The following is a 26,580-nucleotide window of genomic DNA, read 5'->3' on the forward strand; positions in this document are numbered from 1 at the left end:
ATACTGCTTGCATTAGAGTAGTGTAGCATGTTACTGCTTTCCGTTAATCCTATCCTGATGCATAGCCTGTCCTTGCTACTACTATTGTTACCTTTACCTGCAATCCTAATGCTTAGTATAGGATGCTAGTTTATCATCAATGGCCATACTTTCTTGTCCGTCTGCCATGCTATACTATCGGGCCGTGATCACTCGAGAGGTGATCACAGGTATATACTTATACATAATATATGATACTTGTGGTGACTAAAGACGGGTCGGCTCGTAGGAGTACCCGCGAGTGATTCACGGATTGTGTCCGAAAGGACGTTTGTCCCGACGGCCCTCTGATGGATCTTTGTGGCGAAGCGACAGGGCAGGTTGAGACCACCTAGGAGAGAGGTGGGCCTGGCCCTGGTCGGCATTTGCGGTTATTTCAAAATAACACGTTTAACGAGATCTTGGTATTTGATCTGAGTCTGGCTACTGGCTTATACGCACTAACCATCTACGCGGGGATAATTATGGGCACTCGACGTCGTGGTATCAGCCGAAGCCTTCGTGACGTCAGCGACTGAGCGGCGCGCGTCGGGTTGGACTGGAACGCCTACTCTTGTATAAGGGAGGCTAGGTCTGCTCACCGGCTGCGTACGCAACGTGCAGGTGTGCAATGGGCGATGGGCCCAAACCCCTGCGTCATAGGATTTAGACCGGCGTGCTGACCTCTCTGTTTTGCCTAGCTAGGGCTGCGACGTGTTGATCTTCCGAGGCCGGGCTTGACCCAGAAAAGTGTGTCCGGCCAAATGGGATCGAGCGTGTTGGGTTATGTGGTGCACCCCTGCAGGGAAGCTAATCTATTCGAATAGCCGTGATCTTCGGTAACATGACGACTTGGAGTTGTACCTTGACCTTATGACAACTAGAACCGGATACTTAATAAAAACACACCCTTCCAAGTTCCAGATACAACCGGTGACTGCTCTCTAACAGGGCGACGAGGAGAGGATCACCGGGTAGGATTATGCTATGCGATGCTACTTGGAGGACTTCAGTCTATTCTCTTGTACATGCTGCAAGACGGAGGCTACCAGAAGCGTATTCTTCGACAGGATTAGCTATCCCCCTCTTATTCTGGCATTCTGCAGTTCAGTCCACCGATATGGCCCCTTTACACATATACCCATGCATATGTAGTGTAGCTTCTTGCTTGCGAGTACTTTGGATGAGTACTCACGGTTGCTTTTCTCTCCCTTTTCCCCTCTTCCCTTCTACCTGGTTGTCGCAACCAGATGTTGGAGCCCAGGATCCAGACGCCACCGTCGACGATGACTTCTACTACACTGGGGGTGCCTACTACTACGTGCAGCCCACTGACGATGACCAGGAGTAGTTTTGGAGGATCCCAGGCAGGAGGCCTGCGCCTCTTTCGATCTGTATCCCAGTTTGTGCTAGCCTTCTTAAGGCAAACTTGTTTAACTTATGTCTGTACTCAGATATTGTTGCTTCCGCTGACTCGTCTATGATCGAGCTCTTGTATTCGAGCCTTCGTGGCCCTGGCTTATGATGCTTGTATGACTTATTTTATTTGTAGAGTTGTGTGGTGATATCTTCCCGTGAGTCCCTAATCTTGATCGTACACGTTTGCGTGTATGATTAGTGTACGATTGAATCGGGGGCGTCACATGTATCATATTGATTTACTTGATATGTGTTTTGGCACTCAACTCGTGGATTCCCGTGGTGACATTGGGGTAATCTATGCATATGGGTTGATGCACGTTCTCATCTTTTGTTTCTCCGGTAGAAATCTTGGGGCACTCTTTGAGATTCTTTGTGTTGGACTGAGTATTATGTATCTGAAATTATTTGGTGTTATTTTAGTACGAACTCTTGGATAGATCGATCGAAAGGAATAGCTTTGAGGTGGTTTCGTACCCTACAAACGGTTTCTTCTTATGTTCTCCTCTAGATAGGAACTTTGGAGTGATTCTTCGTTGCACATTGAGGGATGTAGCATTGTTGAGAGATTGCACTAGCGAAAGTACGGACCCTAGGCCTCATTTTCAAGCATTGCAATACTGTTTTTGTGCATGTTTTCTATTTACTGCCTTGTTGTTTTTATTTATTCAGACTATGAAAATATATTTCTACCATCCATATTACATTTTTATCACCATCTCTTCGCCGAACTAGTGCACCTATACAATTTGCCATTCCATTAGGTGTGTTGGGGACACAAGAGATTTCTTGTATTTGGTTGCAGGGTTGTTTGAGAGAGACCATCTTCATCCTACGCCTCCCATGGATTGATAAACCTTAGGTAATCCACTTGAGGGAAAATTTCTATTGTCCTACAAAACGCTGCGCTTGGAGGCCCAACACGAGTCTACAAGATTAAAGTTGCGTAGTAGACATCACCACCCTATTTGCTCATGAGGAAACAATTCGCTACTACTATATTCATAAGTTGTTTCCTTTCTCATTAAAGGGTGATGCTAAGATATGGTTTATTCTCTTGCTCCTGGCTGTGTGTGTAGTCCCCATGATATGATATATTACTTCTCTAAAAAATATTTTCCTGCTCGTAAGAAACAAGCTGCTTTACAAGAAATATTTAATTTTGCGCAAATTGAAGAAGAGAGTCTCCCACAAGCTTCGGGGAGGCTTCTCCAATTACTTAATGCTTTGACTGATCATCCTCTCGAGAAAAATGAAATACTTGATATCTTTTATAATGGACTAACCGATGCTTCTAGGGACCACCTAGATAGTTGTGCTAGCTGTGTTTTCAGGGAACAAACTGTTGAACAAGCTGAGGAATTATTGAATAATATATTGAGTAATGATAATGATTGGACCTTTACTGAGCCACCTCCTAAGCCAACTCCAAAGAAGAGGGGTATTCCATTTCTGAGTCTTGAAGATATGCAAGAGGCAAAGAAATCTATGAAATAAAAAGGTATTAAAGATGAAGATGTTAAGAATTTACCACCTATTGAAGAAATACATGGCCTCAATACCCTGGCATAGGTAGTAGGGGTAAATTCTCTCTATAGATTTGATGAAGGTGATAATCCCTATAATAAATCTGCTAGTCAATGCTTGGATGAATTCGTTAACTTTATTTTTAAACAAGAAAACTTCAATGCATATGTTAGTAGACAATTGAAATGAAATGCTTTTATGCTTGGTGATTATATGTTTAGAACTTTTAATGATCTCAAGATTGTTAGTATACATGCTTACATGGTAAAAACCCAAGTAGAACAAGTTCTCAAGGCACAAAATGATTTACTTAATGAAATGAATAATAAGATGAATGATCATGTTGTTAGAGTTATGACTAGAGGTGGTAAAATGACTCAGGAACCTTTGTGTCCTGAAGGCCATCCTAAGAGAATTGAGCAAGATTCTCAAAGAATTAATATTGATGCACCTAGTCCATCTAAAATGAAAAAGAATAATGATAGGACTTTGCATGCTTCTAGTGAACCTATCGTAGACACACCAAAGAATCCAAATGATATTTCTATTTCTAATGCCGAGACACAATCTGGTGATGAACATGAGCCTAGTAATAATGTTAATGAAGATGCTGATGTTGATGCTCAACCTAGTAATGATAACTATGTGGAGATAGAACCTGCTATTGATCTTGATAACCCACAACCTAAGAATAAAAGATATGATAAAAGAGACTTCATTGCTAGGAATCTTGGTAAAGAAAGAGAACCATGGGTTCAGAAACCCATGCCCTTTCCTCCTAAACCATCCAAAAAAGGATGATGAAGAATTTGAGTGCTTTGTTGAAATGCTTACACCTGTCGTTTTGCGCTTGCATTTGATTGATATTTTGAAAATGTCTCCTAATGATAAGTATATGAAAGAAGTTGTTACAAATAAAAAAAATATATCGGAAGCTGAAATTTCCACCATGCTTTCTAATTATACATTTAAAGGTGGAATATCGAAGAAACTAGGAGATCCAGGAATACCAACTATACCATGCTCCATTAAAAGAAACTATGTTAAAACTGCTTTATGTGATTTGGGAGCCTGTGTTAGTGTTATGCCCTTCTCTTTGTATCGTAGACTTGATTTGAATAAGTTGAATCCAACTGAAATCTCTTTGCAAATGGCTGATAAATCAACTGCTATACCCATTGGTATTTGTGAGGATGTGCATGTCATAGTTGCAACTGTTACTATCTTAACGGACCTTGTTATTCTTGATATACCCAAGTACAACAGTATGTCGATCATCCTTGGTAGACCCTTTTTGAATACTGCAGGGGCTATTATTGATTGCAACAAAGGCAATGTCACTTTTCATGTTAATGGTAATGAGCATACGGTACACTTTCCGAAGAAACAACCTCAAGTGAATAGCATCAATTCTATTGGAAAATTTTCAGCAATTGCTATTGGAGGTTTTGAATTCCCTATTCCTTCTGCCAAAAAGAGATATGATATTCTTATAGTTGGGGACATGCATATCCCTGTTGATGTAACCTAGTGTTATACGAAGATTCTCCGGTTTCATGACATTCAAAAGAAGTTTGTTAATAAGACTTGATCAACCTTATTAATGGATTCCTTTTGACGTGCATGAGATGGATGAATTTAGTAAACGCAACCTTCTGTGCCCACTTTTTCCTTTCTGTTATTTAGAATAAATAAAGTAGAAATGCTATTATTTTACTATTTTTTGAATTATCCATGCAATAAAAAATGAACAGAAAATAAAAGTTCTCCAAATCCCCTAAAAATTTAGTATGATTTTTTATATAATATTTAAGAATTTTTGGCACTGAACATACCTCAGGGGGTGCACCAGTGGGCCACAAGCCCATAGGGCACGCCTAGAGGGCTTGTGGGTCCCACGTGTGCCCCCCTCACTTATTCCAGCACACATCCACTTCTTCTTCCTATAGAAAAAATCCCACCATTGCTCAAACTCGTGTTCTTGCTCATTTTGCTGCCATTTTCGATCTCTTTGCTCGAAGCTTCGTTTCTAAAACTGTTTTGGGAGAGTGTTCTTAGGTATATGACTCCTCTAATGGCCTAATTAGTTTTTGTTCTGGTGCTTTATATATTGCAAATTTTTGTTGTTATGGTGACCATGTTCTTGAGCTTGCATGTCAAATTTATATGGTCCAAACTGGTTTTGTTGCATGATGTAGTCTCTAGACACTTGTAGGAGTAGTTGCTATTGATTTTGTTGAGTTTTGTTCACTTTTATTTTGAGTCACTAAAAAATTCAGAAATTTTTCAGAGGAATAAAATGTTTAGGAAAATATTCCAAGGTGGTTCCTCGAAGAAGAAATCCGCAAGGCCCGCTATACGGGAGTCGGACCTTCAACCACCATGGGAGGCTCAAGTGTAACCTTGCGAATGGCCGTCAGATCACTTCATGACTTGAGAAGGTTTCAAGGAAGAATTTGATATGTACGTGCGCAACACCGACCTGATAGACTTCGTGTCAGATAAGTGTTTGCAGTACTACAACCTTACTGATACCTTTGTGCGGAGATCTAAGTATTCTGTCCATCGCAATACACATTCTGTTTTATTCGATCTATATGATGAATCGTTTAGCATGTACCTTGAAGAATTTAATGATGCATGCAAGATTCCGCAATGGGGCATATGTACTGAACCTCGTAGGGCTGTTGTGTTGATTTCCTTGATAGCATTACTGTAGGTGAAACCAAAACCATAACCCAAGCTACTATAGGGAGCATTCACTTTCCTGCATTACACTATTTTGCTCTCTTCATTGGTAGATGCATCAATGGTAAACATGACCATAGCCACATGTGCGCCCTTGATCTTAGCATTCTTAAGAGTGCAGTGATGAGCGATAAAAGATTTAATTTGGGGGCTATCATTGCGCGCTGATTACATAATAATACTAAAGATGGAGATTTCTTTGGTGGAATTTATGCCACTCGCTTAGCCACATACCTTGGTGTCCCCATAAGAGAAAATGATGCTCAATTACCACCTGCTTTTCTTGATTATGATGCTATGGAACGTTACCAGTTTCTTGACAGGGGCGAGTTACCTCTCCAGTACAGACTAATTTTTGACAGATGCCGCGTCGTCTATGTTACGCTTCCTGCTCTTACCTTCTTTGACTTTTAGAGAAAAGGAGGATACTTCATATAGATTGAGGAGGTAGATGAGTGTGAGAGAGCGAAGGAGACAGCTCGCCTCCATGAGGCAGCTCGCCAGGCGGTGGCAGCTGCAATTGAGTACAACCCCAACTACAACCCCGGATATTACCCAGGCCAGCAGTGGCCCTAGACCAACTCTCACCGGCATTCCATTCAGGTTCACACATTCATTCCAGTTGTTGGTGTTCATACTTTTTCATTGTATTATCCATGTTAGTTTATTTTTCTTACTTTCTTCTTATGTGTTTGAAAAACATTGATAAAATCCAAAAATATTTCTCGATTCTTTTTTAGTTTTTCTTTCTAGTTTAATTAGTTGTAGTATTAAAAGAAAACCCAGAAAGATTTCTCGTTCTTCTTTTTCTTGTTGGGAACTTTCCAGTGTAAATAGTTTTTCTTGTTTTTTGTTCTACTTTCTTCAAAATAACAAAAACTCCAAAAATATTTCAGTGTGTTTCTTTGAAATTATTTTCTTTTTCTTTGGGTCATAAGGAGAAGACCATGATGAAAATGTTGAGTGACTCTCATATGCATTATTATTGATCTAACAAATAGCCCATATTACCTTGTCTTCTCCTTTGAATAAATGTTTGCAGATTCTAGCTTACTCCAATGCACGTGCACTCTTATTATTATCCTCACTGTTCGGTCGTGGAAGTGAAAGGCAATAATGACCATATTTGATGAAATGATTGAGGTGGAGAAAAGCTAGTACGAACTCGACCTATTTTGTTTTTGTAAATATGATTAGCTCACCGTTCTTGATTCATCCCATTATGAATGAAACATGTTTGCAATGACAATTAGATATTATAGTTACTCATGCCATGCTTAATTAGCTAGGAGTGGATAATGGTTTATCTTGTGTGCCAACATGCATTTAAAATGGTTATGATGTAGTATGATAGGATGATATCCTCTTCTGAATGATTCAAGTGGCTTCACTTGGCACATATTCATGCATGTACTTGAATCAAAACCAACATAGCCTCCATGATATATATGTTCATGGTGATTTATATCCTACTCATGCTTGCACTCAATGTTGATTAACCTCAATGCATGTTTATGACCATTGTCGCTCTCTAGTTGGTCGCTCCTCAATCTATTTGCTAGCACTTGCACTAAGCGGGAATATTGCTTGTGCATCCACTTCCTTAAACCCAAAGTTGTTCCACATGAGTCCGTCATACCTACCTATATGCGGTATTTACCCGCCATTCCAAGTAATTCTACATGTGCCAAACTCTAGACCTTCACATGATAATCTGTTTTTATGCCCGAATCGCTCATGTAGCGACTAGGGGTTGTCATTATCTTCCATGCTAGGTGGGTTGTTCTCATGATGAGTGTTTATTCACTTTTCATTCACGAGAAAGTGGCTGGTAATCGGGATGCCCAGTTCCATGCTCGAAATCAAATCAAACTATAATAATAAAACAAAACTCCCCCAGGACTGTTGTTGGTATGGACGGTACCCGTGGATTCGGTTAGCCATGGAGTGTGATTGTTGGTGGAGGGGGAGTAAAAACTTTACCATTCTATTTGGGAACCGCCTGTAATGTATCTAGCATGGAAGATAGTGAGATCTCTTGGTAGTTATGTTGACAATGAAAGCATACCGCTCAAAATTATATTCATGTCAATTTTAAAAGCTTCAAGCTCTGGCATCTCTGCAAATCCCTACTTCCCTCTACGAAGGGCCTATCAATTTACTTTTATTGTTGAGTCATCATCCTCTTATTAAAAAGCACCAGCTGGAGAGCACCACTGTCATTTATATGCTTTGTTTTTATTTGATGTTGAGTATGAGTGTGACTGGATCTCTTTTTCCATGAATTATAATGTCTAGTCAATCCTTGATCTTCAGGGTGCTCTGCATTTATGTTTTGCTGTCTTAAAAGGGCTAGCGAGATACCATTATGTCATATTATATCATGATTGTTTTGAAAAAAGTGTTGCCATCTGAGTTTTATTATTATTACTCGCTAGTTTATTATGTCATTGATATGAGTAAATGTGAGACCTAAATGTTATTGTGAAGATGGTTAGTTCATAATCATTGCTCAAAACCTGATTATTGGCTAGACATATTTGCAACAACAAGATCAAATAGAGTTTGTAAAAGTTTTTCTTTGTCACTTTCAGTTTGTCAACTGTACTGCTTGAGGACAACCAATGGGTTAAGCTTGGGGGACTTGATACATCTCCATTGTATCTTGTTTTGGACTCTAATTTGCATGATTTGAATGGAACTAACCCGGAATGACGTTGTTTTCAGCAGCCATGGTGTTATTTTTGTGCAGAAATCAAAGTTATCGGATTGACCGAAAAATTTACGAAGAATTTTTGTGGAATATATAAAAAATACTGGCTCAAGAAGTTACCAGAGGGGGGGCCACCCAGAGGCCACAAGCCCTAGGGGTGCTCCCACCCCCATAGGGCGTGCCCTACAGGCTTATGGGTCCCCCTGGTGAGGGAGTCCTGGACTAAGGGGTCCTCGGGCGTCCGACCTGTTATCCATGGGCCAGACTGATGGGCTGTGAAGACATGAAGGCCGAAGAATGTACCCGTGTCTGGATTGGACTCTCCTTGGCGTGCAAGGCAAGCTTAGCGACCGAAGATGAAGATCCCTTCTTATGTAACCGACTCTATGTAAACCCTAGATCCCCCCGGCGTCTATATAAACCAGAGGGGTTAGTCCGGAAAGGAGATATTCATTACCATAGTCATACAGGCTAGGCTTCTAGGGTTTAGCCATTACGATCTCATGGTAGGTCAACTCTTGTAACACCCATATTCATCAAGATCAATCAAGTAGGACGTAGGGTATTACCTCCATAAAGAGGGCCCGAACCTGGGTAACCATCGTGTCCCCCGTCTCCTATTACCATCGATCCTAGACGCACAGTTCGGGACCCCCTACCCGAGATCCGCCGGTTTTGACATCGACATTGGTGCTTTCATTGAGAGTTCCACTATGCCATCAATGAAAGGTTTGATGGCCCCTTCAATCATCTATAGCGATGCTGTCCAAGGAGAAACCTTCCTCCCCGGACAGATTTTCGTGTTCGGCGGCTTCGTACTGCAGGCCAACTCGCTTGGCCATCTAGATCAGATCGATAGCTACGCCCCTGGCCACCAGGTCAGATTTGGAAGCTTGAACTATGTCGCGGATATCCATGGAGACTTGATATTCAATGGATTTGAGACCGCAGCGATCGCTCCCCCTCGCCCTGATGAACATGACTTAAATCTGTTATCGGAGCACATCCAGGAGATGGTCCCCGTTGCTGCAACGGCCTTAGAACCGGAGCAGATCGTGCCATCCGGGCCCACCAAGTCCACGATGTTGGAGCCGCACACTGACTCGGCACCCCGCAATATTTACGGCAATGGAACTACGTACTCGTCTCCGGCTATAAGTCCCGGACCGGGTACGCCTGCGGACACCGAGCTGGATCGGTTATCGATTTTCGAATTTAGTGCCGCAGACATCTTCCAGCACTCACCTTTGGGTGATGTGCTAAACTCTCTAAAGAACTTGTCCTTGGAGAAGGACTCACAGCCGAACTATGTTCGGTTCGAGCCAGAGGCTGATGATGGGAAATTTCGCTTCCCACCCGCCACCCACTTCATAGCCACTGTTGATGACTTAACCGACATGCTTGATTACGGCTCCGAAAACATCAATGGATGACGATGCTGACCAGGAGCGAGGCCAAGACCCGCCATTTACAGGACGTTGGACGGCCACCTCTTCGTACGATGTGTACATGGTCGACACACCTAAAAAATCTAGCGACAATGACAAAGGAGATCCAGTTGCGAATAAACCTTCTGAGACACAGTCCAAACGCCGGCGCCCTAAACGCCGCTCTAAGCCTCGTCGCTCAAAAGATGACGACACTGGCACCAGAGAAAATAGTACTCCGGGCGACACCGAAAACAATGAAGACCCTGTTAGGGCTGCATCCGAACAGGAGGAACAAGACAACATGCAAGATAACCCTCATAAACAGGACATGCCCGATGATCCAGATGATGATAGTTATCGTCTAGTCTCCGAGGATGATGAGAGCCTCGGCAATGAGGACTTCATCGTGCCCGAGGCACTCCTCGAGCAAGAGCGCTTCAAGCGCCAGCTAATAGCCACTTCAAGAAGCCTGAAGAAGAAGCAGCAGCAGCTCCAAGCTGATCAAGACCTGCTCATTGATAGGTCGACTGATGTCCTTGCAGCCGAAGAATGCGGCCTCGAGCGCCCAGCCAAAAGTTACCCAAAGCGCAGACTGCTACCTCAGTTCGATGAGGAACCACCAGATCCCATACCTCCCTGACGCAATGCAGACCGACCACCACGTGGTCGGGATAGTGCGGCGGACCGACCACCCCGCGGTCAGGATAAAACGGCAACTCAGGCCGAACAATAGCCCGCCCCACCTCCTCACAAAAACAGGGACAAAACAGCTTGGGACCATACATACGACCTTCGGCAGGATCTGGACAGTAGAGCAGGACACACTAGATCAATCTACGGATCGCGAGGACGCTTCCCGACATAGGATGATGGCTACCTACTCAGATGTGACAAACCTAGTCACACCCGGGCCGATAACCGCAGACGGACTTCATCGGAGATGCGCCGTGACGCGACCCAATATAGAGGCACCGCACACCCTCTCTGCTTCACAGATGAGGTGCTGGATCACAAATTCCCCGAGGGGTTCAAGTCCGTCAATATTGAATCATACGATGGAACAACCGATCCCGCAGTATGGATTGAGGACTTTATTCTCCACATCCACATGGCCCGTGGAGACGACCTCCACGCCATCGAATACCTCCCACTAAAGCTCAACGGGCCAGCTCGACACTGGCTAAATAGCCTGCCCAAAAATTCCATCGGCAGCTGGGAGGTCTTGGAAGAAGCCTTCCTTGACAACTTCCAAGGTACATATGTCCGGCCACCCGATGCCGACGACTTAAGCCACATAGTTCAAAAACCTCGAGAATCAGCCAGAAAATTCTGGACTAGGTTCCTAACCAAAATGAACTAGATTGTTGACTGTCCGGATGCCGAAGCCCTAGCGGCCTTTAAACATAGCATCCGTGATGAATGGCTAGCACGCCACCTTGGACAAGAAAAGCCGAAGTCCATGGCAGCCCTTACGGCACTCATGACCCGCTTTTGCGCGGGTGAGGACAGTTGGCTGGGTTGTAGTAAAAACACAACCAGCGAGACAGGCCCCTCTGAGGCCAAGAACAGCTCCGGCGCAACAGACACAAACGCCGAAGCAATGGCGACAACACCGATGACACCACCGTTAACACCGGATTCAACGGCTCCAAGTCCGGCCAGCGAAAGAAGCCCTACAAAAGGAACAGTGAGGGACCATCCAGCCTGGATCGCATACTCGATCGTCCGTGCCAGATACATGGTACCCTAGATAAACAAGCCAATCACACCAACAGAGACTATTGGGTTTTCAAACAGGCTAGCAAGTTAAATGCCAAAAACAAAGAAAATGGATCACAAAGTGAGGACGAGGACGAAGAGCCCCGGCAGCCGAACACTGGGGGCAGAAGAAATTTCCCCCTCAAGTCAAAACAGTGAACATGATATATGCTACACACATCCCCAAAAGGGAGCGCAAGTGAGCACTTAGGGATGTCTACGCGGTAGAGCCAGTCGCCCCAAAATTCAATCCGTGGTCGTCATTCCCGATCACCTTCGACCGTTGAGATCACCCAACTAGTATTCGCCATGGCGGTTCAGTCGCACTAGTCCTCGTCCCAATTATCGACGGGTTTCACCTAACACGTGTCCTGATGGATGGTGGTAGCAGCCTCAACCTGCTTTATCAAGACACAATGTGGAAGATGGGCATTAAGCCCTCACGATTCAAACCAACAAAGACTACCTTTAAAGGAGTCATACCAGGCATAGAGGCCCGCTGCACGGCTCAATCACGCTGGAGGTGGTCTTCGGTTCTCCGGAAAACTTCCGAAGTGAAGAGTTAATCTTCAATATCGTTCCCTTCCGCAGCGGCTACCACGCACTGCTCGGACGAACCGCGTTTGCTAGATTCAACGTAGTGCCACACTATGTTTATATCAAGCTCAAAATGCCCAGTCCACGCGGCGTCATAACAGTCAATGGCAATACTGAATGCTCCCTCCGAACAAAAGAGCACACCGCCGCCCTAGCAGCAGAGGTGCAGAGAGGCCTTCTCAAGCAGCACCATAGTCCGGCTGCCGAGCCCCTGGACATCATTAAGAGATTCCGGACTACACTGCAACAGGACAGCGCGGCTCATCAAGAGCTCGATTAGAAATTCGGCCTCTGTCCCAGTCCCGATGAAGTAGTGGCATTTGTACCACGCGTACATAATTACGCACTCAAAATTCCATGGACTACATCGACGGAGGCACAAGCTAGTCCGGGATGTACAGTTCGGCTACACCGATCCCGGACACACATATAACTTTACTATTTCCTTTTTCCCTTTTTCGCAGGTTTCTCTTATGCGGGCCTCTTTCGACGGCCTAATATATGGTCCTGTCAAAGGGCAAATACACCGGATCGACATGGTGCACATGCGTACATGGGCAGCCCTAGAGGCCAATCCAACGATTACTCTAACCGTTCTCGGGACCCACACGCAGCTCGCCTCCAGTTGTGGCATGTCAAATAGCCGTTTGCTTATTGCATTATTTTGTACCAATGTGCTTGGACGCATTAACCCAACTATAATGGAAACAGTTCATGATCCAAGTTCAAGGGCTCCAGATCCTATCTCTGTTCTCCCTCTGTTTTCCTTTATATTACTTATTTACTAGCAACCGTACACTCTGGTATGCTTCACATTTGCCAGGGCCTCCCCATCGCCCCATGATACGGCAACAAAGTCTGAACACTCCTTAAAGATAAGTTCGACACCCCGAATTTAGCATTATATGCATTGGCTCCAAATCATGTCTTTGGTCAATAGTTGGGTTGCCCGGCTCCTGTGCTTGCTACCCTATGTTCTGCTAAATCGGCCAGGGTAGTAAAGGGAGAACTACTGCGATTGTGCCCTGGCCTTGACTAGATGAGCGCCTCAGTAGAGAAAGCCGAAAACTGACTATCATGATACGGCGAGAGCCGGTTAGCTGTTCGAGGGTTACAAATCGTTGGAGATTTTTTTCGCATTATGCGAAAGATCGACACTTCCCGATCAGATGTTGATAGCACTCTGGTTTGGACCAGGGGCTGCACCCACGCTTTATTATAAAACTCCTATGGCTAAGTGAGGGCGTTTAAGCCGTATAGTTTGATTGCCTTGTTCGTTGCGCTAAACAACTCCTTCAAGGACCATATAATTGGGTCAAGATTGTTTAGATTCCATCCCGAACACCTCCGTACTACCTACGTGAGGGCAGAAGCCGATGACTCGCCAACCCTCAGATTACATACAACACGGCCGCACAAGAGGAAACAATTAAAGCATAACAAAATTACATTACCAAAACAGGCTTTGTTTTTCATAATACAAGGCAAGGGCAACATGAATACATTTATTCAAATACAACATCCTGCGAACATTGTGCTGCCGCAAGGCGAGACCCCTCCAGGACATCCGCAAAATACCGTTCGGGTGTGCGGTTCTCCTTGCCCTCCGGTGACCCTCTGGTCACCTCGACGGCGTCCATCTTCGCCCACTACATCTTGAAACGGGCAAAGGCCATGCACGCACCTTCAATGCAGGCCGAGCGCTTGACGACGTCCAGCTGAGGACAGGCGTTTACCATCCGCCTCATGAGTTCGAAGTAGCTGCCTGGCATAGCTTCGGCTGGCCATAGCCGGATTATCAAATCCTTAATGGCTAGTTCGGCCACCCTATGCAGCTCCACCAGCTGTTTCAGCTGATCGGTGAAGGACACGGGATGCTCTAGCACCTCATACTGCGACCAGAATAGCTTCTCCGTAGAGCCCCCTCCTTCGGCTCGATAGAACTCCGCGGCGTCTGATACACTGCATGGTAAATCCTCAAAAGCTCCTGGGGAACTCCGAACCTGGGTTAGTAAAAGGTACTGCTTCCCCGCATACTTGCTTTGCATCTTAAATGCCTTACCCGCCATGATCTTCTTGGCCTCCTGGATCTCCTGGAGGGCGGCCTGGGCCTCATTCCGTGCGGTCTCCGCGCTCTGACGAGCCTTGGCGAGTTCGGCCCCTTGAACCGACGCATCATGCTCCAAGGCCTCGCATTTTTTCACCGCATCCTGGAGCTCATGCTGGACTTGTTTGACCTGGACCTTGAGTTTCTCACGGGCGGCTTGTTGCTGGATGGCCTTCTCCTCGGCCTCGCCCAGGGCCTTCCTTAGGGCCTCGACTTGGTCGCGGCTCCTACACATATCACGACATTGCGGTCGATATACAACACCTACTCATTCCGAACACACAGCAAGTCGTCACTCACCTTCCTTCTCCTGGAGCCAAACCTTAACCTCGCCAAGCTTGATCTCGGTCCGTTCCAGCCTATGCCTCAGTTCAGAGACTTCGGCAACATGCGAGGTTGCTGCCAACAACGACGCCTGCTTATCCATCCATATTACGTTAGTCTCCTATAACAAAAGATTGATCCTCTGTCCGGTTCTTCTTACCGAACACCGGACAGTATCTCAGGGGCTATTGTCTACATGGTTTTTTTCTCTTTCTTACCTCGAAACCTATCAGCAGGCTGCTGCAGGCTTCATTCAGTCCACTCTTGGCGGACTGAATCCTCTCGATCACCGCACCCATAAGGAAATGGTGCTCGTCCACGACGGAGGCGCCTCGAAGCACCTCCATCAGGTTATCCGGTGCCCCTGGATGGACAGGGGCCACTGGTGGAAGCGGCACACCCCCTCCTTCAAAGGGGGCTGCTCGCCCGACTTCGGAGCCATATGGATATCCGGAATCATATTCGGCTAAGGGCCAAATTAGACGCGGCCCTCTTCACCAGTCTCCATGGGGATCGGCTCCCCCATGTGTCCGGTAGTGGAGGTCTCGCCTTGTGGCGCCTCCCGGACAGCGTCCTGGGCTCCTCCCTGGTTCGTCGCAGTCCTCCGGGATAACACTTTGGTGTCGTCCCTGGCCCCGAGGGAATAAGCAGGCGGCGGCGACATGCTCGCCATCTCCGACGGAGCCAACGAACCTCCAGATGAGGATTTGAAAGCACAAGTGCTCCCTAGGTGGTTTTGATAATTGATGACAACATATCTCTTGTTGGACTAACATTTCTATCTAGCATGTTTCAGATAAGTTCAACAATGGAGTGGCATGGACTAAAGGTTGTGGGAACTCCTTCAAGATGCTAAGGACAAAGGATTGGCTAAAGCTTCAAGCTCAAGATTCTTCATTTTACATTTTAGTGATCCAAGATCACATTGAGTCCATAGGAAAAGCCAATACTATCAAGGAGGGATGAGGTGTTGCTTAATGAGCCTCTTGCTTCATGTGCTTAATGATATGCTCCAAAATCCTCAGCTACTTTCCCACTTCCACATATGACCTAAACCCAAAGCCAAACTCGGACCTACTGATTATTCCTATCCGGCGCCACCGAGTTTCAGCTCTCATAGCCACTGCTAGAAACCCTAATCAGTTCGGTCTCACCGATGGGACCTCGGTCTCACCGAGATGGGCTTGCAAACTCTCTGTTACCTATTGCAATATTTTCGGTCCCACCGAGATATGCAATCGGTCCCACCGAGTTTGAGTAATCGGTCAAACCGAGTTTTGGATTTACCCTAACCCTAGCACATCGGTCCCACTGAGTTGATCCAGTCGGTCCCACCGAAAATCTCTAACGGTCACTAGGTTTACCTTTTCGGTCCGACCGAGTTTGTTGATTCGGTCCCACCGAGATTGGAAAACTGTGTGTAACAGTTGGATTTTGTGTGGAGGCTATATATACCCCTCCACCTCCTCTTCATTCGTGGAGAGAGCCATCAAAACACATACACAATTCCAACTCATATGTTCTGAGAGAGAACCACCTACTCTTGTGTTGAGACCAAGATATTCCATTCCTACCATATGAATCTTGATCTCTAGCCTTCCCCAAGTTGCTTTCCACTCAAATCTTCTTTCCACAAAATCCAAATCCTATGAGAGAGTTGAGTGTTGGGGAGACTATCATTTGAAGCACAAGAGCAAGGAGTTCATTATCAACACACCATTTGTTACTTCTTGGAGAGTGGTGTCTCCTAGATTGGCTAGGTGTCACTTGGGAGCCTCCGACAAGATTGTGGAGTTGAACCAAGGAGTTTGTAAGGGCAAGGAGATCGCCTACTTCATGAAGATCTACCGCTAGTGAGGCAAGTCCTTCGTGGGCGATGGCCATGGTGGGATAGACAAGGTTGCTTCTTCGTGGACCCTTCGTGGGTGGTTGCTTCTTCGTGGACCCTTCGTGGGTGGAGCCCTCCGTGGACTCGCGCAACCATTACCCTTCATGGGTGGAGCCCTCCGTGGACTCGCGCAATCGTTACCCTTCATGGGTTGAAGTCTCCATCAACGTGGATGTAGGATAGCACCACCTATCCGAACCACGAGAAAAACATCTGTGTCTCCAGTTGCGTTTGAATTCTCCAAACCCTTCCCTTTACATTCTTGCAAGTTGCATGCTTTATTTTCCGCTGCCTATACACTCTTTTCATGCTTGCTTGATATGTATTGTGAATGTTGAAATTATGCCTAAACTCCACTTAAACCGAAAAAGCTTAAAAATTGCAACTTTAGCATTAAGTGTCTAATCACCCCCCCTCTAGACACATCTACTTCAAGATCCTACAAGTGGTATCAGAGCTTTGGTCTCCATTGCCTTGGTTTAATCACCATTGGAGGAAGATGGATGTGTCTACCTTAGGGAGTCTTAGACGTAGAGTGCTTATTCTTGATGGAGAGTATTTTCATGAGTGCAAAAATGAGATGCTTGTAATTTTCAATCAATATCATTTGAACAAGTATATTGCTAGCCCTTGTGCACCTCATATTGATCCTTTGAATCCTACCCTAGATGAAGATATTGACATGATTCGCAATCTTAGAACTATTGAGCTCATCATTAGAGGATTGCCCAAAAATTTGATTGCTAGTTTGCTTACTCTTAATTGTGCCTATACTATATGGAAATTTCTTGAGGAATGATTTCCCGATCATTCCTTGAAAACTTTGGATGAAATTCTCCATAAATCTATTGCCTTGAGTAAGATGAACTCTAGTGATCCTAGTTTTGGTAATTGTCTATTTGAACTTACCAATCTTAAGCATGCTAAAGGAGATGTTGGAATCATTAGTGATATCATATTCGAAGCTATAAGAATTCATAAAGGTGACCACTTTGATGATCATTTATCTAATGAATTACCCTCTCTAGGAAATGATGAGTCACAAGATCATGGTGAACATGGATACTATGATGATGATGATAGTGACTTCGATCTTGATGATGCAATGAGACATTTTGGTCTTATGGCAAATCTTCGGGGATATGAGTCAGGAGGAAAGGAATGGGTTCTTGATAGTGGATGTACTGATCATATGACCGGAGATGAAGAGATGTTCCGTGAGCTTGCTGAAAATGACGGCCCTCGAAAATATGTCACCTTTGGTGATAATTCAAAGGGTAAAGTGGTTGGCCTTGGTAAGGTGGCCATCTCACATGATACTTCCATTCAAAATGTCATGCTCGTCGAATCTCTTGGCTACAACTTACTTTCAGTATCTAGACTTGCTGATTTCGGTTTGAATGTCCTATTTACTGAGGTAGAGTGCCAAGTATTTCGTCGAGACAATCATAAAATGGTCTTTACCGGTATGCATAGAGGTGATCTTTACATTGTCGATTTCTCTAAAAAGGCACAACCTAAAACTTGCTTTATTGCTAAATCCTCAAAAGGTTGGTTGTGGCATAGACGACTAGGTCACGTTGGCATGAGAAACCTTGACAAGCTTATTAAAGGAAATCATATCCTTGGAGTTAACGATGTCATATTTGATAAGGATAGACTTTGCAGTGCTTGTCAAGCAGGTAAACAGGTTGGAGGAAGACATCCCGTGAAGAACATCATGACCACAAGGAGGCCACTCGGGCTACTTCATATGGATCTTTTTGGTCCCAACGCCTACAAGAGTCTCGGTGGAAATTCTTTCGGTCTACTTATAGTTGATGATTTTTCAAGATTTACGTGGGTGTTCTTTCTTAATGACAAGTCGTAGATCCAGAAGATCTTCAGAAACTTCGCTAGGAAGGCCCAAAATCAGTTTGACGTGAAGATCAAGAAGGTTCAGAGTGACAACGGAACGGAGTTCAAGAACACAAATGTGGACACCTTTCTTGACGAAGAAGGGATTTCACACGAGTTCTCGGCTACGTACACACCTCAACAAAATGGAGTTGTTGAGAGGAAGAACCGGACGCTCATCGAAATGGCAAGAACGATGCTTGATGAATACAAGACACCGAAGCACTTTTGGGCAGAAGCGGTTGAGATAGCTTGTCACGCAACAAATTGCTTATATCTTCACAAGCTACTCGGCAAGACGGCATACGAGCTTCTCACCGGTAACAAACCCCAAGTTGGATACTTTCGAGTATTCGGCTCAAAGTGCTACATTCTTGATAAGCATCATCGTTCAAAGTTTGCTCCTAAATCTCATGAAGGTTTCCTACTTGGTTATGGCTCAAACTCTCACACTTACCGTGTCTACAACAATTTCACCCGAAAGGTTGAAGAGACGGTAGATGTGAAGTTTGATGAATCTAATGGCTCGCAAGTAGAGCAATTGCCAATTGATGTAGGAGACAAAGACCCTTCAGAAGCAATCCAAGACTTGTCCATTGGCAAAATTCGTCCAACGGAGGTGAAGGGGAGTACTTCATCTGTCCAAGTGGAAGCTTCTACTTCACGACAAAGTGAACCAAGAATTGACACGGAAGCATCCACAAGTGGGACATACCAAGATGAAGAAAACGAGGAAATACATCAAGACGAACATCAACAACCTCCTTCTCCACCACGACAAGAGAACGACAATGTCAACAATGAAGAAGACCAAGAAGAAGAACAAGATGAAGAAGTTGTTCGATAAAGACCCAAGCAAAAGCTCTCACGAGTTCGAGCAAGAATTGCCAAAGATCATCCCGTCGAGCAAATCTTAAATGATATACAAACTGGGAGAATCACTCGCTCAAAGACTCGTTTAGCTAACTTTTGTGAAAACTATTCATTCATCTCTAGCATTGAACCTATGAAGGTTGAAGAAGCATTGGAAGATCCGGATTGGATAAACGCTATGCATGAAGAGCTACACAACTTTGAGAGAAACCAAGTTTGGACATTAGTTGAGAAGCCCGACAACAACCACAACATCATTGGTACCAAATGGGTGTTTCGCAACAAGCAAGATGAAGATGGACAAGTGGTTCGCAACAAAGCACGTCTCGTCGCCCAAGGATACACACAAGTCGAAGGTATGGACTATGGTGAGACATATGCTCCCGTTGCTAGACTTGAGTCCATTCGCATCTTACTTGCCTATGCTAATCACCATAATATCACCTTGTACCAAATGGACATCAAAAGTGCTTTTCTAAATGGTGAAATAGAGGAGGAAGTTTATGTCAAACAACCTCCCGGTTTTATCAATCCTAAGAAACCAAATCATGTTTACAAACTTCACAAAGCTCTTTATGGTCTTAAACAAGCTCCTAGAGCATGGTATAGATGCTTGACCAAGTTCCTTATTACAAGTGGTTTTGAAATTGGTAAAATTGATTCTGCTCTTTTTACTAAAAGGGTTAATGGAGAACTATTTGTATGCCAAATTTATGTTGATGATATCATATTTGGTTCAACTAACCCTCTCTTTAGTGAAAAGTTTGGAAAGCAAATGTCAGAGAAGTTTGAGATGTCTATGATGAGCGAACTCAAATTCTTTCTCGGTTTGCAAATCAAGCAAACTAAGGAAGGTACATTTGTCTCTCAAACAAAGTACACCAAGGACTTATTCAAGAAGTTCAATATGCAAGAATGCAAAGGTATGTCTACACCCATGCCTACTAGTGGACATAATGATTTGACCAAAGATGGTGAACCGGTTGATCAAAAGGTTTATCGCTCTATGATTGGTTCATTGTTATACCTATGTGCTTCACGTCCCGATATTATGCTAAGTGTGTGCATGTGTGCACGATATCAAGCTGCTCCTAAAGAATGTCATCTTAAGGTTGTGAAAAGGATAGTGAGATATTTAATCCATACACCAAATTTTGGCATTTGGTATCCTAAGAGGTCTTCTTTTGATCTTGTTGGCTATTCCGACTTGGATTATGCCGGAGATAAGGTTGATAGAAAGTCCACTTCGGGTACTTGTCAATTTCTTGGTAGATCTCTTGTGTCTTGGTCTTCCAAGAAACAAAACTCGGTATCCTTATCCACCGCCGAAGCGGAATACATTGCCGCTGGTTCATGTTGTGCTCAATTACTTTGGATGGCCCAAACTCTTAAAGATTATGGGATCTATGTGAAACATGTTCCACTACTTTGTGACAATGAAAGTGCTATCAAAATTGGTCATAATCCTGTACAACATTCTTGAACTAAGCATATTGAAGTTCGTCATCATTTAATTCGAGATCATGTTGCTAAGGGTGACATTGATCTTAAGCATGTTCGCACCGATAAGCAATTAGCGGATATATTTACTAAACCTCTTGATGAGAAAGTGTTTTGCAGGTTGAGAGGAGAATTGAACATCATTGATGCTTTGAACTTGGAGTAGAAACTCCACTGATACATGCAAGACATGAGCTTATGACTAATCCATGATATATCTCTTATGATAACTATGTTATGTGTTGAAAATATTTGCACCTTGCATGTTGTCTAACCCATGTAGGTGCTTGGTTGAATATAATTCCATGAGATTGCGACTCACTCACATCTTGAGCAATCTCTACATCACCAAGACTCTACACAATGGTGGTTGAAGACAAGGAAGCACAAAACTATTCAAACATATCCTTTGACAAATTCTATGTTTAGCTTCATGATTGTCATTTTTGGATACACAAGTGCTCTTCCTTGCAAGAACTAACCCATGTAGGTAGATGAACTCAAACTCCAAGTGGTGCTCCCAACTCTTGATGAGCTACATCAACCTTGAGCACCCATACAAGTTCAACTACATGAGCAAGAACCACACCACCACCCAAGGTATGTTATTCCATCTTAGAGAAGCTTTACTCCAAGACATGAGTCAAAGCAACTCAACAAGATGTGAATACATCAAGATGCTTAAACGAAAAATGGTAACCCCATTTTGAGCTTAAACGATGAGTATGACCTATGATCAAGTGTTCTCACTTGACTCCTAAGTCAATATACTCTAACATAGGTGACTATGTCACCGCCCAACTCTAGATGAAGTTCTCTTGTGTTCTTTTTGTGTGTATCTCATGCATGTTTAGTTTCTTTCTTTTTTTCAAAAACAAAAAAAAACTCCATCTAGATTTTTCAGTCTCTTCTCTTTTCTTTCTGTTTATGTTGTGCATTTTCTGCATTTAATTCCTTGCAAATCCTTCAGGTAATTCATTGCAAATCTTTGTGAGATCCTACATGTCTAGTGAGCTGAGGTGACAAGTGTTTTTCTCTGTGTGAACTCGGTTTCACCAACTTGTAATTTTCGGTCCAACTGAATCTTTTCGGTGCCACCGAAACATACCACTCGGTGCCACCAACTTCGCAACAGGAAAAACAGTCTGCCACTTGTTCTATATTTCTTCTGATCCAGCTCTACTCAATGAATCTTGTCCTCTACAAGCATCACAGTTTTATCCATTGCTTTGTGCTGAGTCTCAAGGACCAAACCTATACGACGGATTCCAGAAAGCCCTTCTTGGAAATTGATGTCAAAGGGGGAGAGAGAGATCACATCAAAGCTTGTAGGAGAGAGAGATCACATCAAGGGAGAGAAAAAGTCTCAAGGACCAAACCTACAAGAGAGAAAGTATTAAAGGGGAGAGAGAGACTTCCAGGGGGAGAGAATACTCAAGGATCCCAGATGCTTGATGTTCAAGAGGAGAGATGTCACATGCCCTTTTGGCTTTGATTTGCATTAAGTTCTATCCATTTGTATCTTTTAGCTCTGATTTTCTGTTCCCTATCTTCTCCCAATATCCCATGTAAGATTCAGGGGGAGCAAGACACCTAAGGGAAAGAAATCAGTCAAATTCATTTCATATCTTTATTCTTGGGGACATGTTGAATCCAATGTGGTACCTTGTACTCACTCTCTACATGTCATCCCAGTCTTGGTATTCTTGTGGTTTCTTTTGTTTGCTCTGGCTAGTGGATGTACCTGTGTTATCTAACTTTGTTTGTGAAGGTTCATTCCATCCTAAGCCAACTCAAGACCACAAGGTAAGTATATGCATCAAAATCATGAGTATGAGGAGTTCTTGCTTATGTACATACTGTTTGCAAGAAGGACTCATGAGCATGAAGGTATTTTCCTTGATAATCTTTTGCTCTGATGCATGTGGCCAAGATGCATGTAACACATTGCCTACTCTGTCATGGTTATGCTCTCACATGCCTCTATATTTCATATTTGCATGAGTGCATACATGTAGGGGGAGCCTATGCTTGTTACATGTCCTTCGAAAGCTTTACTTGCTGTTCTTTATATCTTTATCTAAAGCTTTGATGTATGTTGCCATCAATTACCAAAAAGGGGGAGATTGAAAGCACAAGTGCTCCCTAGGTGGTTTTGATAATTGATGACAACATATCTCTTGTTGGACTAACATTTCTATCTAGCATGTTTCAGATAAGTTCAACAATGGAGTGGCATGGACTAAAGGTTGTGGGAACTCCTTCAAGATGCTAAGGACAAAGGATTGGCTAAAGCTTCAAGCTCAAGACTCTTCATTTTACATTTTAGTGATCCAAGATCACATTGAATCCATAGGAAAAGCCAATACTATCAAGGAGGGATGAGGTGTTGCTTAATGAGCCTCTTGCTTCATGTGCTTAATGATATGCTCCAAAATCCTCAGCTACTTTCCCACTTCCACATATGACCTAAACCCAAAGCCAAACTCGGACCTACCGATTATTCCTATCCGGCGCCACCGAGTTTCACCTGTCATAGCCACTGCTAGAAACCCTAATCAGTTCGGTCTCATCGATGGGATCTTGGTCTCACCGAGATGGGCTTGCAAACTCTCTATTACCTATTGCAATATTTTCGGTCCCACCGAGATATGCAATCGGCCCCACCGAGTTTGCTTGGCCAACTCTCTGTTTCACTTATTACCCAAATCGGTCCCACCGAGTTTGAGTAATCGGTCAAACCGAGTTTTGGATTTACCCTAACCCTAGCACATCGGTCCCACCGAGTTGATCCAGTCGGTCCCACCGAAAATCTCTAACGGTCACTAGGTTTACCTTTTCGGTCCGACCGAGTTTGTTGATTCGGTCCCACCGAGATTGGAAAACTGTGTGTAACGGTTGGATTTTGTGTGGAGGCTATATATACCCCTCCACCTCCTCTTCATTCATGGAGAGAGCCATCAGAACACATACACAATTCCAACTCATATGTTCTGAGAGAGAACCACCTACTCATGTGTTGAGACCAAGATATTCCATTCCTACCATATGAATCTTGATCTCTAGACTTCCCCAAGTTGCTTTCCACTCAAATCTTCTTTCCACAAAATCCAAATCCTATGAGAGAGAGTTGAGTGTTGGGGAGACTATCATTTGAAGCACAAGAGCAAGGAGTTCATTATCAACACACCATTTGTTACTTCTTGGAGAGTGGTGTCTCCTAGATTGGCTAGGTGTCACTTGGGAGCCTCCGACAAGATTGTGGAGTTGAACCAAGGAGTTTGTAAGGGCAAGGAGATCGCCTACTTCGTGAAGATCTACCGCTAGTGAGGCAAGTCCTTCGTGCGCGATGGCCATGGTGGGATAGACAAGGTTGCTTCTTCGTGGACCCTTCGTGGGTGGTTGCTTCTTCGTGGACCCTTCGTGGGTGGAGCCCTCTGTGGACTCGCGCAACCATTACCCTTCGTGGGTGGAGCCCTCCATGGACTCGTGCAACCGTTACCCTTCGTGGGTTGAAGTCTCCATCAACGTGGATGTAGGATAGCACCACCTATCCGAACCACGGGAAAAACATCTGTGTCTCCAATTGCATTTGAATTCTCCAAACCCTTCCCTTTACATTCTTGCAAGTTGCATGCTTTATTTTCCGCTGCCTATACACTCTTTGCATGCTTGCTTGATATGTATTGTGAATGTTGAAATTATGCCTAAACTCCACTTAAACCGAAAAAGCTTAAAAATTGCAACTTTAGTATTAAGTGTCTAATCACCCCCCCTCTAGACACATCTACTTCAAGATCCTACAGGATTGCTAGATAATGTCGCGGGCCGGACTGCAATAGTACAATTAACTATATCAAGATAATGAAGAGAAAGGGTTGAATGCACGCATGAGCGAGCCATGTCATTTATGATGCGGCCTGGGGCTTAGTGCGGGGGCGTCGTACCGGACTGATGTCAACGTCCCATGCGGTATTGACCGTTGGGATGCCCTTCCCCTTCTTGGGCATTTCCGCCTCCGGATGCGCCGAAGCCGCCCTCTTCTTCTTCCTCTCCTTAGGGGGAGGGTTGTTTTCCTCCTCCTCCTCCTCTTCCTCGCCATTGTCCTCAAGGACAGAGGAATGAGCTTCATTATCTTCAGACGTTACGTCCGAAGTGCCCTTGAGACGGGGGCCACTCTTGGCCCCCTTGGCCTTTTTCTTGGCCTTCTTCTCCAGCGCCTTATAAGGCTCCGGCGCCAGCATCTTCGCTAGACGCGGGATGACCGGTTCTTCAAGCAGTGGAGCTGGACACTAGATCCGCTTCGCCCTCTCCATCCAGTCCTGAAAAAGCAACAATAAAAGATCAGGCATCATCCTTGAAACAAACAAGTGGAGAATGCATCAAAAAGGACATACCTCGCTAGCAAGGTGTTTAGCATTGTGCCCGCGATCTGAATCTGCAGCCGGCGGTTTCTCATTGCCCTTAAAGAGCAACTTACATGCACCTTCGTGAGTAGTCTCGAAGAGCCTCACCAGGATCTGGTGCTTCTTCGGGTTGAACTCCTACAGAGGGTGGCTTCGGCGCTCGCACGGAAGGATCCGGCGAAGTAGCATAACCTGGATCACATCAACGAGCTTGACGTTCTTGGTTACCATGGTTTGAATGCATGTCTGCAGCGCTATCAGCTTGTCAGGTGAACACCAGTCCGGACTCTTCTCGACCCAGGAGGTGAGTCACATGGGAGCGCCAGAGCGGAATTCGCAAGTTGTGGCCCAGGTGGTGCCGCGAGGTTCTGTGATGTAGAACCACTGCTTCCGCCACTCCTTTACCGTGTCCACAAAAGTACCTTTGGGCTAGGAGACGTTGGATAGCTTGCTCACCATGGCTCATCCGCACTCCGCGTCCTGACCATCCACCACCTTTGGCTTCACGTTAAAGACTTTGAGCCACAGCCTGAAGTGTAGTTGGATGCGGAGGAAAGCCTCACACACGATGATAAACGGTGAGATGTTGAGGAAGGAATTCGGGGACAGATCATAGAAATCTGTCCCCTAATAATACATCAGCCCGCGGATGAAAGGGTGGAGTGGAAACCCTAGCCCGCGGAAGAAAAGGAGGATGAACACTACCCTCTCGGTGGGCTTCGGCATGGGGATGACTTGTCCCACGGTCGGCAGGCGGTGAGTGATCTCCGTTGCCAAGTATCCGGCTGCCCGAAGCTCCATAATGTTTTCCTGCTTGACAGAGGAGACCATCCACTTGCCTTGACCTCCGGATCTAGACATGGTTGCTTGAGTGGAAAGGAGATGAGAACTTGGGTGCTGGAGCTCGAGATTGGAAAGGCGAAGACAGAGAGAGGGCGTGAGAGAGGAAGAGGGAATCCTTATCCCCTTATAGAGGCAACGAATATTAAACGCCTCCTCACTCGCCTTAAGATTCGCCTATTCCCAAGAGCTGTATAAACGACACGGTTGGGTTACCCATGCCCGCATTGATGAGAATCCCGCGATAAGGGGACACGATATCTGCTTTGACAAGACGTGCCAATGGCAACCGCGTCTCAGGACGTGGGGCGTCGAAACATGAAAGCGGTTTCGAATTGTGACCGGGCAGACGTGATGTCATGTTGTAAAAAGATGTCAGCAGATTAGACTCGTGGAAAAATATATTCTCTCTGTGGTTATGTATGGTGTGTGTGTGACAGGTCCGGATACTATCATCGCATCTGAGACTATCTTGAAGTTCAGATAGAAGGGAACCCGCCTTGCAATGTCGAAGACAATCCGTGCGCCGGACTCCT

This window comes from Triticum aestivum, chromosome 7A (assembly GCF_018294505.1).
Source record: "Triticum aestivum cultivar Chinese Spring chromosome 7A, IWGSC CS RefSeq v2.1, whole genome shotgun sequence".
Lineage (NCBI taxonomy): Eukaryota > Viridiplantae > Streptophyta > Magnoliopsida > Poales > Poaceae > Triticum > Triticum aestivum.